Genomic DNA, 16,631 nt, shown 5'->3' with positions numbered 1-16,631 from the left:
AGCATTGGGAAATAACATCAAAAAACAGAGATGGAGAAATTAGAAAACATAAATTAAATGAGAGCACTGAATGTGAAATGAAACAAACTAGGAAAAGATCGTATAATCCAGTTATTTTTAAACATGGCTGCTCATTAGAATTACATCTGAAGCTTTGGGGGAAAAAAATAATACCTGGGCACTTGTATTTCTCAAAAAATTCTAAGATAATTCTAATGTACATCTGGATTTTAGAAACTGATTACAGATTTTTCTCTTAAATGTAGTTTTAGTGATATAGAAGTCTGTTACTTTCTGTTGACCAATCATGATACAGTGATATTAAAATGAATAATAGTTACATAACCACAATAGTAAAAGATGTTTATCAGTTTTCACAATCAATAGCCAGACAAAAATGAAAGATAATTACAATTGCAGGCCATAATAGAAACATGACTAGCCTAACAAGATAAAATAATTACATACAATTTGGGCAGTTAAATAGAGAGATGTGGTAAGTGGAAGTGCATACATGCACATGTTTTCATCCACCCAGCAGGTCTATTTTTGGATATGAGCACAGGTCCTTCATTTTCATTATTAATAAAAGTAACTTATCATGAACTTTCAAGACCCTATTTCAATCCTTTACTCTCACTTCAGTATCTGAGTCTAAAACATCTGAGTAAGCATCACAGGACATCTCCCTGTGTCTACTGTCTCTTCACCTCCTCCTCTTGTATAGTTATTTCCTTCTGAGAATGAGCTTACGCAGGTTTATGGACTGAACTGTGTCCCTCCATAACATATATCTTAAAGACCTAGCCCCACAGTGATTGCGTAGGAGATAGGGCCTTTAGGAGGTATTTGAGGTTAATTAAAGTCAGAAGGATGTGGCCTTAATTTAACAGGTGACATTACAGGAAGAGGAAGAGACAGGCCTCCCCCTCTCTCTCTAAGTGCATATGTCCAAGGAAAGGCCAGGTAAGCACACAGTGAGAAAACTGTGGCTTGCAGCCAAAGGAAGAGGTTATAAATGAGCACTGCCTTGCCAGCACTGTGCCTTGGACTTACCACCCTCTAGAACTCTGATAAGATAAATGTATTTCTGCTGTTTAATCAGCCAGTCTGTGCTGTTTTGTGGTAGGTGCTGGCTTGAGTTGTCTACACACCAGGATCTTCTCCAGTTCAGCATTTCCCCAGATGTTCCCTCTGTAATGCACCACTTCTGTCTCCAGAGCACATGGGGTGGGGTGGAGACCTGAGCAGTGTGAATGGTGCCCCAGGGATCAAGTCTCTTTAGACTATAAGAAACATTCTCACATTCTGACCCTAATTCAGAGCTAACGAAGCCAATTCATGGTCACAGGAAACTCACTTCTCAGTTCCCAACTGGAAGATACCACCTGGGAAAATGGGTGAGACTTGATGTAACAGAGAGAAGTGGTTTGGGTCCCAGTTCCAGGTGGGACCAGACAGCAGACTTGGTCACACAGGAAGGAGTCTCTTTTGGATGAAGCAGTGAAGGCTCATGTGTAAATCTCCAGCTTGTTCAACCCCTGTCTTCTGACTCTGGAGGGAAGCCCTACATTAGTCATGTGTTGTTGTGCAACAAACTATTGCTGAACTTGGCAGCTTAAGTCAGAAAACACCTAGTATCTCACACTTTCTGTGGACCAGGAATTGACATGGTTTACCTGGGTCTCTGACTCATGAGGTCTCACAAGGATGCAATCATCTGAAGGTTTAACCAGGGGTGGATATTATCCAAATGTACTCACCTGGATGTTGGCAGCATTCAGACCTTAATGGACTGTTGACCTGAGAGTCTCAGTGCCAGGCTGGTTGTTGGCTAGTGACCTCCCTCCATTGCTTGTCATGAGGGGTCTCACCATGAGTAGGTCACAAAGTGGTAGCTGCCTTCATTACAGCAAGAGAGAGAGTAAGATAGGTAAACAAGGGGAAACCACAGTCAATTGAAAGCTAATCTAAGTGACTTCTCATCACTTTGACCAAATTACGTATCTTCAGTCAGTTCAATTCTGTTCAGTCACTAAGTCTTGTCTGACTCTTTGCGACCCCATGAATCGCAGCACGCCAGGCCTCCCTGTCCATCACCAACTCTCAGAGTTGGTACATATACCAAACTCGTGTACATCGAGCTGGTGATGCCATCCAGGCATCTCATCCTCTGTTGTCCCCTTCTCCTCCTTCCTCCAATCCCTCCCAGCATCATGGTCTTTTCCAACGAGTCAACTCTTCGCATGAGGTGGCCAAAATATTGGAGTTTCAGCCTCAGCATCAGTCCTTCCAATGAATATTCAGGACTGGTCTCGTTTAGGATGGATTGGTTGGATCTCCTTGCAGTTCAAGGAACTCTCAAGAGTCTTCTCCAACTCCACAGTTCAAAAGCATCAATTCTTCGGTGCTCAGCTTTCTTCACAGTCCTACTTTCACACCCATACATGACCACTGGAAAAACCGTAGCAGATGCATGTTGTTAGGTGTATTTTTTTGGAGGAGGGGGATTACAGAAGGATGTGAAGACCAGACTACAGGAATAACTGGGACACTTGAGAGCCTGTTACCCTAGCCCTCTGTTCCTGAGCTGGATGAGATGCTCCCTATGGACAGGAAGGGAGAGGGAGGATTCCTCCCTGGATTCTGGGCCATGAGCTGTAACTGAGATGGTGAAGCTGGGCCCCTGTTCTTGGGCACATCTACAGGGAGGGCAGCATCCAGAGTCTCTGAAGGCCTGTCCTGGGTGGTGTCCCTGGAGCTGGTTCTACAGGCTCGTGAGAAATACCTGGTGCCTCCCTTCCTGCTCCAGGTTCAGTGATGGCACATTGGGAGCTTCGAGTTGGCCATGGTGAGAATATTTATACCATAGAAGTCAAGAAATGTTATTCACAGGGATGTTTTTTCCCGAAGAGAGGAGATTTTTTTTTTTAATATTTAGCAGAACACCACTACACTGTCTCCTAAAATCTCTCCTGTGTCCTATGTCTGTGTCTCTCTTGCAGCTCTGGAGCTGAGACTAATGGATGAAGCCCACAGCTGTGAGGGAAGAGTGGAAGTGAAGCACCAAGGAGAACGGGGCACAGTGAATGACTACAACTGGAACACGAAGGAGGCAGCTGTGCAGACAGCTGAGGTGTGGACCTGAAGTTGATGCTCCCAAAGGGGCTAAATTTGGACTAGGAATTGGACCCATTTGGTTTCAGTATATTTACTACAAATGGACAGAGTCAGCTATCACTGAGTGTACTTATCCTCTTGTTAAAGACCATCATCCTGAGGGCCATTCTCATAACAAGGATGCTGGAGCAGTCTGCTCAGGTAAGCCTTGTCTTGTCTGGGAATGGGGTCCCAGCAGGTTAGTTTCAGTTTTAGTCCCAGAGTAAATACGAGCATATGGATCACAGACTTTAGAACATACTTGGGAGAAGATTGTACTCACACTGTGATTTCTTGAAAGTTAGGTGCTCAAAGCAACATAAAGACTTGCTAGTCCCTGGAGAGAAAGGCTCCAGACCCGTAGTCAGTGGTCCCTCCAGTCTCTGTGATGTGTCATAGAAGGCAGGGGGCTGAGTTCAAATGTTTCATGCAGGTACAACTGCTGGGTTGATCATCTATGAATTAGGTTCATCCTGGTAGCTTGTTGTTTTCTTGCATGAGATGGCCAGACAAGTGTAACTAAAAGAGAGGATATAGGAGAGTTGTAAGCAAGCATAGTTTATTATACTCACAGTTCCTAAAGAGAGTATCATCAGGTGAGTATATGGGGGAGGTGCCAATAGAACAGGCTCAGCCCAGAAGTGGTGATGTAAAATGGAGTGTGAAGACCCAAGAACAAATGACAATGCTAAAAGTCAGTGTGAAGTTATAGAAAGTAAGGTGTGAGGGCTTTCACTGGTGAAAGGTCCTTAGGTCTTTTTGAAGGTCCTTAGGTCTCAGAGGAGGACAAGATGGGTGAGTTGGACAGGATCTAGTCTCATCACACTGGTGCACCTGCTCACCTGGGTGGGGAGCTCACATCCTATTTATGGGGATGCTAAGGGATCAGGAAAACCTGAGGTTTGACAATTACAACACGAAAGCTCGAGCAAAGCTAATGTCAGTAAGGTTAGGAAAACTTGAAATGATACAGAAGAAGGTCCCAGTGTTGTCTACATGTAATTGTCTGGCGACCAGGTGGCAACTAGAATGTGATTGGGTAGTCAGAGTATTTGATAGAGATGTTCCCAGTTGTTATCAGAATGTTTGATGAATTTTCAAGGGCATAATCCCACCACAATAGCTGGAATGAGGAAGATATTACCAGATATCACAGCAAAGTCCCTAATAGAGGTGGATGGGTCTCAGGAAAGGATCAGCCCAGCTGCTGAGATGGTGGGACAGGGGAACTCTGAGGACATCTGCAGTAAGTTCTTAGCAGGCACAGTTAATCAGCTCTCTGTGGTTTGTTGGGGAAGATCACTGGAAAAGTGATCTTTTTCAATCTCGTGTTTAGCAGATCTTTGTTGATACTCTTGAAGTTGTTAAGAAAACAATTCTTTTCCTTTTATAAAACTCCTTTATTGAGGTTATGACTGATATGCAAAAAGCTATACATAGTTAATATTTACAACTTAATGAGTTTGGAGACCTGTATACATCTATGAAACCATTTCCACAATCTACGCTGTAAACCTGTCCATCTCCTCATCAGTTTCCTTCTGTCCTTTTTATTACAATGTTACCATTAAACATAATTATTGTCAAAGGACATTTGAGTTTCAGTACGAATTTTTGTTTTAAGAAAACCTATTTTATAACATTTCAAGTAATGCTGGAGCCATTTCCAGCAAAATGGTGAGATGATGATAATGTAACAACTGCAGGAGAGAAGCCTGGGATCACCCTCCAGGTCAGCTCCCATCCTAGGAGATGAAATGATGACGGTAAAATGACAATGTCTTTGTGTTTCTAAAATTTATTAAGAGGACTCCAGTTATGCCCAGAGATGTTTTGTTTGTGAAAAGCTGATTATTATTATTTTTTTTTAGCTGTTTAAACATTGATCTTTGTTGGGGTGGATGGAAGCTGCCAACCCTACATCATCAGTTTAGGGATATAATGTTCTGGGGCTTTACTATTTTAAAAACAGTGTTTTTCAAGTATAGAGTTTTAGATGGCCTTTCTGGGAATAGCGTGAGAAAATGGATCACAGCCTTTTGTACATTCTGGGTAAAAACTCCAGTGATTCCTTGAATATTAGGTGCTCAAGGGAACATCAAGTGTTACTTATTTCTGGATAGAATGTCTCCAGACCCATTGTCCCTGGTCCCTCCAGTCTCTGTGATATGGAGGCAAGGTAGTGAGCTCTATTGTTTCATATGCAGAGCTGATGGGTTGGGCCTCTATGAATTAGGTTCACCAAGGTAGCCTATTGTACTTTTCCATGAGATGGTAAGACAAGTGTGATTATAAGAGGGGATAGAGGAGAGGTCAGGAAAACAAAGTTTATGATATTCGCAGATCCTAGAGAGACATCCTACAGAGTTTTATCAGGTGGGTACAAGGTGGGAGGTGCCAAGAGATCAGGCTCAGTGAAGCAGCTGTGACACATAAAAGAGTGAAGACCCATGGAGAAGTAATAATACCTGGGTCAGGGTGTAGTTATATTATGAAATGGTGTGAGGGGATATCATGGGTGCATTAGAAGGTCACTAGATCACAGGGGCGGAGAAGGCAATGGCACCCCCACTCAAGTACTCTTGCCTGGAAAATTGCATGGATGGAGGAGCCTGGTAGGCTGCAGTCCATGGGGTCACTAAAAGTCAGATGCTACTTCACTTTCATTTTTCACTTTCATGTATTAGAGAAGGAAATGTCAACCCACTGCAGTGTTCTTGCCTGGAGAATCCCAGGGGTGGGGGAGCCTGGTGGGCTGCCATCTATGGGGTCGCACAGAGTCGGACACAACTGAAGTGACATAGCAGCAGCAGCAGCAGATCACAGGGGAGGAAAAGATGGGGGATTTGTGTCAGGGGCTAGTCTCATCAATCTGGTGCATCTGATTGCACCAGTCACCTGGGTGGGGAGCTCACATCCTATTTGGGGGGATGTTGAGGGAACAGGAAAACCCAAGGTTTGACAATTACAACACAGAAGCTGAAGCAAAACTAAGGGCAGTGAGGCTAAGAAAATTTGAAATGATACATAATAATGGCTCAATCTTTTCTAAATGTATTTGACCTGAACCAGGTTAGAAACTAGAATGTGATTGAGTGGCACAGTGTTTGCCAGAGATGCTCCCAGGTGTTATCAGAATGTTTGATGAATTGTCCAGGATATTAACCCCATAAGAATAGTTGGAATTGAGGTATAAATTATCAGATATCACAACCAGTTCACTAATAGAGGTAGTGGGTCATAAAAAGGATTATGCCAGCTGCTGGGAACCCTGAGGACACTTGCACTAGGTCCTTAGCTACCACAGTGAATCAGCTCTTGGGTGTTAAGTTGGGGAAGATCACTGGTAAAGCGATATTACCAGCCTTCAGAATTATGATAAGATAAATACATTTCTGTTGTTTAACCAGCCGGTCTGTGGTGTCTTGTGGTAGGTAGCCTGAGCCTTCTAATACAGACAGTCTTTTCCAGTTCAGTATTTCTCCACATATTTCTTTCTTTCACTCCTGGTTCCAGAGTGAAGCATATATGGGGCTGGGCATAGACCTGAGCAGGTGAATGATGCCCCAGAGACTTCATCTTGTTAAATTTTAAGAATTATTTCATTTTCTGACCTGAATTCAAAGCTAATGGTAATAATTCAAGGTCTCAATTGAGAATTTAGGAAACTCAATTCTCAGTTCCTGACAGGAAGGCAGGAACCTGGGACACTGGGTGAGACCTGATATGACAGAGAGAGGTGGTTTGAGTCCCAGTTTCAGGTGGGACCAGGCCTCAGACCTGGTCACACAGGAAGAAATCTCATCTGGATGAAGCAGTGAAGGAACTCATATAAACCTCCAGCTTGTTCACCCCCAGTCTTCTGACCCTGGAAGAAGCCCTATATTAATTATGTGTTGTTGTGCAACAAATTAGTGCTGAACCTGGCAGCTTAAGTCAGCAGACACCTAGTATCTCACACTTTGTCAGGGCCAGGAATGGACATGGCTTACCTGGGTCCTCAGACTCATGATTTCTCAAAAGGATGTGATCATCTGAAGGTTCAACCAGGGATGGAGATTGTCCAAACATACTCACCTGGATGTTGGCAGCATTCAGAACTTGGTGGACTGTTGAACTTAGAACCTCAGTCCCTGGCTGGCTGTTGGCTACAGTCCTGCCTCTGTTCCTTGTCATGTGAGTCTCTCCATAAGTTTTCACAACGTGGTGGCTGGTTTCATTAGAGCAAGAGAGGAAGTAAGATAGATCAATGATGGAGGAACCAGAGTCATCTTGAAACCTAATCTCTTAAGTGACTTCAGTTAGGCAAATTTCTTTTGTTAGATGCATGATACTAGGTACATTCGAGCATGGGGATTACACAAGGATGTGAACACAGGTAACAGAAACATTTAGGACACTTTAGAGCCTGTTACCCTAGCCCTCTGTTCCTGAGCTGGATGAGATGCTCGCTATGGACAAGGAAGTAGAGGGAGGATTCCTCCCTGGATCCTGGGCCATGAGCTGTAACTGAGATGGAGAAGCTGAGCCCTAGTAGCCTTGGGCACATCTACATGGAGGGCAGCATCCAGAGTCTCTGAAGGCCTGTCTTCTGTAGTGTCCCTGGAGCTGGTTCTACAGGCTCCTGAGAAAAACCTCGTGTGTCCCTTCTTGCTCCAGGTTCAGTGATGGCACACTGGGGGCTTTAAGTTGGCCATGGTTGGAATATTTTTACCACAGAAGTCAGGAAGTGCTATTCACAGAGGTCAGTTTTCAACATCTGAATTTTCTTTTAGTACTCACCAGTATACTACTACATGGTCCCCTAAATCTCTCCTGTGTCCTGTGTCTGTGTCTGTCTTGCAGCTCTGGAGGTGAGGCTGAAGGATGGATCCCACAGCTGTGAAGGGAGAGTAGAGTGAAGCACCAAGGAGAATGGGGCACAGTGAATGATCACAACTGGAAACTGGAGGAGGCACAAGTGGTGTGCAGACAGCTGGGGTGTGGAGCTGCCACTGATGCTTCCAGAGGGGCTCCTTTTGGACCAGAGATAGGCCCCATTAGGTTTCATTCTACTTACTGCAATGGGAAAGATTCAATGCTCGTGTCCTGTACTTATCCTATTCTTAAAGACTATCATCCTGAGGGCCTTTCCCATGACAGGGATGTTAGAGCAGTCTGCTCAGGTAAGTCCTGTCTGGTCTTGGAAGGGATCCCCAGTAGGAAAAACCCTAGTCTCATTCCCAGAGTAACTATGAGACTATGGATCACAGAGTTTAGAACATTCTTGAGTGAAGGTTGCTTTTACACAGTGATTCCTTGAACATATGTGCTCAAAGCAACATAAGGACTTGCTTGTCCCTGGAGACAAAGGCTCCAGACTCATCATCACTGGTCCCTCCAGTCTCTAATGTGTCACAGGATGCAGGGATGTGAGCTCAAATGCTTCATGCATGTACAGCTTCCAGGTTGGACTTTTATGAATTAGGTTCATCATGGTAGCTTTTTGTATTCTTTTATGACATGGTCAGACATCTGCAGCTATAAGGAGGGATACAAGAGAGATGCAGGCTAAACAAGATTTATTTTGCTCATAGATCCCAGAGAGACAGGTATCATCAGGTGGGTAATGGGGGAGGTAATGATAGACAGGGATCAACCTAGCAGTGATGACTGCAGGAGGGAGTGGATACTCATGAACAAGTGACAATACTGGGGGTCAGGGTGGAGTTACACAAGGAAAAGGCACAGGAAGATTTCACTGGTGCATTTGAAGGTTTCTAGGTCACTGTCAGGGGAGGACAAGATATGGGACTTGTGGCAGGGGCTAGTCTCATCACAGTGGTGTACCTGGTCACCTGAGTGGGGAGCTCACATCCTATTTTTGGGGTTGTTTCTACAAATAGCTCACATCCTATTTGTGGAAAATTCTTAAAGAGATGGGAATACCAGACCATCTTACCTGCCTCCTGAGAAATCTGTATGCAGGTCAAGCAACAACAGTTAGAACTGGACATGAAGCAATGGATTGGTTCTAAATTGGGAAAGGAGTACATCAAGGCTATAAATTGCCACCCTGCTTATTTAACTTATATATAGAGTACATCATGTGAAATGCTGGGCTGGATGAAGCACAAGCTGGAATCAAGATTGCCTTGAGATATATTAATAACCTCAGATATGCAGATGACACCACCGTTATGGCAGAAAGCAAAGAGGAACTAAAGAGCCTCTTGATGAAAGTGAAAGAGGAGAGTGAAAAAGTTGGCTGAAAGCTCAACATTCAGAAAACTAAGATTATGGCATCTGGTCCCATGACTTCATGGCAAATAGATGGGGAAACAATGGTAAAAGTGTCAGACTTTATTTTGGGGGGCTCCAAAATCACTGCAGATGGTGACTGCAGCCATGAAATTAAAAGACGCTTGCTCCTTGGAAGAAAAGCTATGACCAACCTAGACAGCATTATAAAAAGAGACATTACTTTGCTGACAAAGGTACATCTAGTGAAAGCTATGGTTTTTCCAGTAGTCATGTGCAGATGTGAGAGTTGGACCATAAAGAAAGCTAAGCACCAAAGAATTGATGCTATTGAACTGTGGTATTGAAGAAGTCTCTTGAGAGTCCTTGGACTACAAGGAGATCAAACCAGTCAATTCTAAAGGAAATCAGTCCTGAACATTCATTGGAAGGACTGATGGTGAAGATGAAACTCCAATACTTTAGCCACCTGATGGGAAGAAGTGACTCATTGGAAGAGACCCTGATGCTGGGAAAGGTTGAAGGCAGGAGAAGGGGACGACAGAGGATGAGATGGTTGGATGGCATCACCGACTCAATGGACATGAATTTGAGCAAGCTCTGGGAGTTGATGGACAGGGAAGCCTGGTGTGCTGGAGTCCATGGTGTCGCAAAGAGTTGGGCACAACTGAGTGACTGAAATGAGCTGAACTGAAGCTGCAAGAAAATCTGAAGTTTGACAATTACAAATGGTGGAGCAAAAATAAGAACAGTGAAGTTAAGAGAGCATGAAATAATACATAATAAGGCTCAATCCTGTCTAAATGTATTTGACCTAAGCTGAGTTTAAAACTAGAATGGTATTGTGTGGTCACATTGTTTGCCAGAGGTGCTCCCAGAAATTATCAGAATGTCTGATGAAGTTTCCAGGGCATACATATGTGAGTGCTCATTTCACTCTTTGCCACCCAATTGTCTGTAGCCTGCCAGGCTCCTCTTTCCATGGGATTTTTCAGGCAAGAGTACTGGAGTGGATTGTCCTACCCTCCTCCAGGGGATCTTCCTGGCCCAGGAGTTGAACCTGTGTCTCCTATGTCTCCTGCATTGCAGGTGAATTTTTACAGCTGAGGCATTGGGGAAGCCCATACATGACATGATTTGCACCAAAATAGCAGCAGCAGCAGCAGCTAAATGTGGAAGATAATATCAGATATCATGGCAAAGTCATTAATAGAGGTGGTTGGGTCTCAGGAAAGGCTCCTCCCAGCTGCTGAGGTGGTGAGACGGGGGAGCTCTGAGGATACCTGCAGTAGGTCCTTCTCCAGCACAGCCAATCAGCCAACAGTTTTGTTGGGAAAGACCACTGGTAAAGTGATCTTTTCCAATCTCACCTTTAGCAGATCTTTGATGATACTCTTGAGGCTATTAAGAAAACAACTCTTTTCCTTTTTAATAGCTCCTTTACTGAGGTATGACTGACATACCAAAAGCAATACACAATAAATATTTGCAACTTTTGACTTTGGAGATCAGTGTGTGTGTGTGTGTATGTGTATATATATATATATATATATATATATATATATATATATATATCTGTGTAATCATTCCCACAATCTATGCCATAAACTTGTTCATCTCCCCAAAAGTTTTCTTCTATCCTCTTTAATACAGTGTTATGATTAAAAATAATTATTTTCAAAGGGCATTTGGTTTTACTTAGGAGTGTTTGGTTTAAGAAGTCTTGTTTTCTAGCATTTCCAGCATTCTCCTTATTGTCACAATGTCCTAATCATGGTTCCAAGTGTAGATAAACATGTGGAAACACTACAGGAAGACTTGCTTGATTTTGACAAATCTGAAATGAATAAAAAATGGACTGAACTGTTAAAATTTTGAGCCATATTGGAGCTTCTCATGTTACCATTTTAAGAAAATTTATGCTTTGTTATTAACTCCAGGTAGGATATTCTTTAAAATATAAGATTTGAAAGTGCCCTGGCATTTATTTATTTTTTTAAAAATTAAATTTATTTATTTTAACTAGAGGCTAATTACTTTACAATATTGTACTGGTTTTGTCATACATCAACATGAATCCACCATGTTCACGTGTTCCCCATCCTGAGCCCCCCTCCCACCTCCCTCCCCATACCATCCCTCTGGGTAATCCCAATGCACCAGCCCCAAGCTTCCTGTATCCTGCATTGAACCTGGACTGGCAATTCATTTCTTATATGATATTATACATGTTTCAATGCCATTCTCCCAAATCATCCCCCGCTCCCTCTCCCACAGAGTCCAAAAGACTGTTCTATACATCAGTGTCTCTTTTGCTGTCTCCCATACAGGGTTATACCATGATTGCAGTTTCTACTCTCTGATCACCTTGCTATACTGTATACTCTGACATTTTCATGAAGTATTCCAGTTTTCTTCTATTAATCTACTCTCCAGTTTCTTCCTACAGATTTGCTTTTTCTATATTTTCAGGAACATGTGTTAGTGCTGGCAAGTAAACCTAGCAGTAATTCAGCAAAGATAAGATTAGAATAGCATTGTTATTCTAATTTTAATAAGGTCGATATTTTCATTATTTTAATTGAAATTGAACTCTTGGAGTTTTTTCCTCTCAGTTTGAGGAGTTGGGTATGGAAGAGAAATTTTATCCTCTGTAGTGAATTGTTGGAAGTCGTGAACTGTGTTTAGGAGGAATCCAGTTGTAGAAACAATGACATGCTACAGCCAATGGATTCACAAAGAGCTGGACACGACTGAGCAGCTGAACAACAACAATAATGTAGAGGAGCTTGTATGACAGAAAGAGTAGACTTCAGGTGGTTCTGGAGAAAGATTTGTGAGGTGCTTCACTAGTTGAAAAAGACTGAGGTACTGAGGTGCAGAATGGGGAAGGGCTGAATTTGCAAGAATTGCTGGAGGGAAGACTGGCATTTCTGATGCAGGCCAGGTCAACTCCCACATTCACCACAGCCTCTGTGCTACGTTTCCTTCCTGCTCTTACTCCTTCCCGCCCTTTCTTCCTTTATCTGGATGTGGGAGTTGTTTCTGAGCTCTGTGGAAGTGCTGGCCTTTGAAAGTTGGGGTACTTTTTGTAAGCACTTTTTATAATATGAAATCTATTTCTTTAGCAAATATAAAATTTCTCCTATATGTCTCTCTCTGTCTCTTTTTTTGGTACCAGATTTAACCCATCCTTCTTAAATTGGAGAATTTCCATTTTACCTGCAGCTTTGGTCTGACATTTTGTTCTCACCTTGTCAGCTCTTTGTCACTTTTAAGGTGATTTTTTCGGGATTTATTCCACTTTGTTTTCAGCAGACGAAATAGCTTCAATACCTAGCTTACCATAATGCGATGATCTCTCGGAACTTATCACAATAATGAGATCATCTACTTGTTTGTTTGTGTCCTCAACTAGGTAAAAGGTACATGAAACCAGGAACATGGTCTTACTATTTTCTGCATTTACAGCACAAGATGTGCCTCCAACATAAAATTTTAATACTAACAAAGGTACCTTCTTTTGTACTTTTACTATCACATTTCAATCCTCTACACTCATCTCAGTGTCAGATTATAAAAAGTCTGAGTAAGCATCACAGCATGGCTCCCTATATCTACTGTATTATTTACCTCTTCACCATTATCTTTATTTCCTTCCTAGATGAGATGTACAGGTCCATGGATGTAACTATGTCCCTCCAAAGTTCATATACTTAAGCCCTACCCCTCACAGTGACCAAGTAGGAGACAGGGCCTTTAGGATGTAAGTAAGCATAAACAAGGTCATAAGGATGTGGCCCTAATGCGATATGTGACCTTATGAGAAGAGGATGAGACGCCTCTTCCTCCCTCTCTCCAGATGCTCATGTAACTGGAAAGCCCAGGTGAGCACACAGTGAGGGAGCCATGGCCAGAAAGTCAAGAGAAGAGGTCTCACAATGAGACCTTGTGAGCACCTTGCCAGCACATTGATCATGGACTTACCAGCCTCCAGAACTGTGATAAGATAAATACATTTCTGTTGTTTAACCAGTCAGACTGCTGTATCTTGTTGTGACCACCTGCCTGAGCCGACTACACACCAGGATCTTCTCCAGTTCAGCATTTCCCCAGATATTCCCTCTGTGATGCATCACTTCTGTTTCCCTTGTGTGAGAGCACATGGGGTGGGGGATGGGGGAGGGTGGTGGAGACCTGAGCAGTGTGAATGGTGGCCCAGGGATCACATCTCATTAGAATATAAGAAAGAGTCTCACTTTCTGACCCTAATTCAGAACTAATGGAACCAATTCATGGTCACAGGAAAGTCAGTTCCTGACAGCCAAGCAGGAGCCTGGGGCATGGTGTGAGAACCTGATGTAACAGAGAAAGGTGGTTTGAGCCCCAGTTCCAGGTTGTAGGAACCCCCAGTGACCACGCAGCAGACCTGATCACACAGGAGGAAGTCTCATCTGGATGAAGCAGTGAAGGCTCATGTATAACCCTCCAGCTTGTTCAGCCCTGTCTTCTGATTCTGGAGGGAAGCCCTACATTAGTTATGTGTTGTTCTGCTACAAATTACTGCTGAACTTGGCAGCTTAAGTCAGCAAACACCTGGTTTCTCACACTTTCTGTAAGCCAGGAATTGACATGACTTACCTGGGTCCCCTGACTCATGATGTCTCACAAGGATGTAATCATCTGAATGTTTAATCATGGATACATATTGCCAAAAGTGCTCACCTGGCTATTAGCAGCATTCAGACCTTGGTGAACTGTTTAGCTGAGAGTCTCAATCCTTTGCTGGTTGTTGCCTAGAGGCCTTGCTTGTTTCCTTGTCTTGCTAGTCTCACCATTCACAGCTCACAGCATGGCAGCTCGCTTCATTAAAGCAAGAGAGAAAGAGTAAGATAGGTCACCAAGGGGAAACCAGAATCACCTTGAAACCTAATCTAACTGACATCTCAACACTTTGCCAATTGCATTTGTTAGATGCATGTTACTCGGTACATTTTAGTCAGGAGATTACACAAGGACATACGTACCAGGCAACAGGAATAACTTGGACACTTCAGAGCTTATTACCCCAGCCCTCTGTTCCTAAGCTGGATGAGATGCTCCGTATGGACAGGGAAGGAGAGGGAGCATTCCTCCCTGGATTCCAGGCTGTGAGCTGAAACTGAGATGGGGAAGCTGGGCCCTAGTAGCCTTGGGCATATTTAAAGAGAGGGCAGCATCCAGAGGATTTATTTTAAAAAATACTTGTCAGTATACTACTACATGATCTCCTAAAATCTCTCTCATGTCCTGTGTCTGTGTCTGTCTTGCAGATCTGGAGGTGAGGCTGAAGGATGGAGCCCACAGCTGTGAGGGGAGAGTGGAAGTGAAGCACCAAGGAGCATGGGGCACAGTGAATAATCACAAGTGGAGCATAGAGGAGGCAGCTGTGGTGTGGAGACAGCTGGGGTGTGGAGGAGCTGTTGATACTCCCAAAGGGGATAAATTTGAACTAGGAATCGGCCCCATTTGATTTCATCATATTTACTGCAAAGGGCCAAAATCAGTTATCACAAAGTGTAGTTATCCTACTGTGAAAGACCATCATCCTGAGGGCCATTCCCATGACAAGGATGCTGGGGCAATCTGCTCAGGTAAGAGCTCTTTGGCATATAAAGGAATTTTATATGGGTTTGATGGGTTTCCCCATCAGGAGAAACCTCAGTCTCATTCCCAGAATAATTATGAGAATATGGATCACAGCCTTTAGAACACTCTTGGGTGAAAATTCCAGTGAGCCAGTGACTCCTTGAATGTTAGGTGTTCAAGGGAGAAGAAGGGCTTGATTGTCCCTGGAGAGAAAGTCTCCATACCCATTGGTCACTGGATGCTTCAGGTCTCAGTGGTGTTCATAGGAGACAGGGAGGCGAGGTCAAATGCTTCTTACATATATAACTGCCAGGCTGGACTTCTATGAATTAAGTTCATCATGGTAGCTTGCATTCTTTCATGGGGTGGTCAGACATGTGTAGTTACAAGAGGGGATTTGGAGGGGTGCAGGAAAACAAAGTATTTTATACTCACAGGTCCTAGAGAGACCGAGTACCAGCACTGGGTACAAGGGAGAGGGATCAATAGAAAAGGCTTAAACCAGGACTGCTGACCCAAAATGGGGTGTGCAGACCCATGAACAAGGGAAAGTACTGGAGGTCATGTGGAGTTACACAAGAAAAAGACATAAAGGGATTTCCATGGTGTATTTGAATGTCACTAGGTCATAGTCAGGGGAGGACAAGAAGGGGGTTTGTGGCAGGGTCTAGTCTCATCACACTGGTGCACCTGCTCACCTGGGTGGGGAGCTCACATCCTATCTGTGGGGATGCTGAGGCTGCAGGAAAACCTGACACTTGACAATTGCAACACAGAAGCTAGAGCAAAACTGAGAGCAGTGAGGATAAGAGAACTTGAAATGATACATAATAAGGGCTCAATCCTGTCTAAGTGTATTTGATCTGAGCCAACGTGGATATGCCAGCAAATTTGGAAAACTCAGCAGTGGCCACAGGACTGGAAAAGGTCAGCTTTCATTACAACCCAAAGAAAGGCAATGCCAAAGAATGTTCAAACTATTGCACAATTGTACTCATTTCACTCACTGTCAAAGTAATGCTCAAAATTCTCCAAGCTAGGTTTCAACAGCACATGAACTGAGAACTTCCATGTATTTCAGCTGGATTTAGAAAAGGCAGAGGAACCAGAGATCAAATTGCCAATATCTATTGGATTATAGAAAAAGCAAGATAATTCTAGAAAAACATACATTTCTGCTTTACTGACTAGGCTAAAGCCTTTGACTACGTTGATCATAAGAAACTGGAAAATTCTTAAAGAGATGGAAACGCCAGACCACGTTACCCGTATACAGTTCAAAAGCAACAGTTAGAACCGGACATGAAACAATGGACTGACATGGACATGAAACAATGGTTCTAAATTGGGAAAGGAGTACATCAAGGCTGTATATTGTCACCTGCTTATTTAACTTCTATGCAGGGTACATCATGCCAGGCTGGATGAAGCACAAGCTGGAATCAAGACTGCTTGGAGAAATATTAATAACCTCAGATATGCAGATGACACCACCCTTACAACAGAAAGTGAAGAGTAACTAAAGAGCCTCTTGATGAAGGTGAAAGAGGAGAGTAAAAAAGTTCGCTTAATACTCAACATTCAAAAAATGAAAATCATGGCAT

General features: G+C 43.2%; 1 pseudogene; it reads left to right on the top strand.

Annotated features, from left to right (window-relative positions):
• Positions 1–2,820: 2,820 nt before the first annotated feature.
• The window catches only part of LOC102274114 (antigen WC1.1-like), a 41,676-nt pseudogene continuing 27,865 nt past the window's right edge, over positions 2,821–16,631 (top strand).

This window comes from Bos mutus, unplaced genomic scaffold (assembly GCF_027580195.1).
Source record: "Bos mutus isolate GX-2022 unplaced genomic scaffold, NWIPB_WYAK_1.1 CTG202, whole genome shotgun sequence".
NCBI lineage: Eukaryota > Metazoa > Chordata > Mammalia > Artiodactyla > Bovidae > Bos > Bos mutus.
Note: the sequence above shows the minus strand (reverse complement) of the source record. Positions and strands in the feature narration are given on the sequence as shown.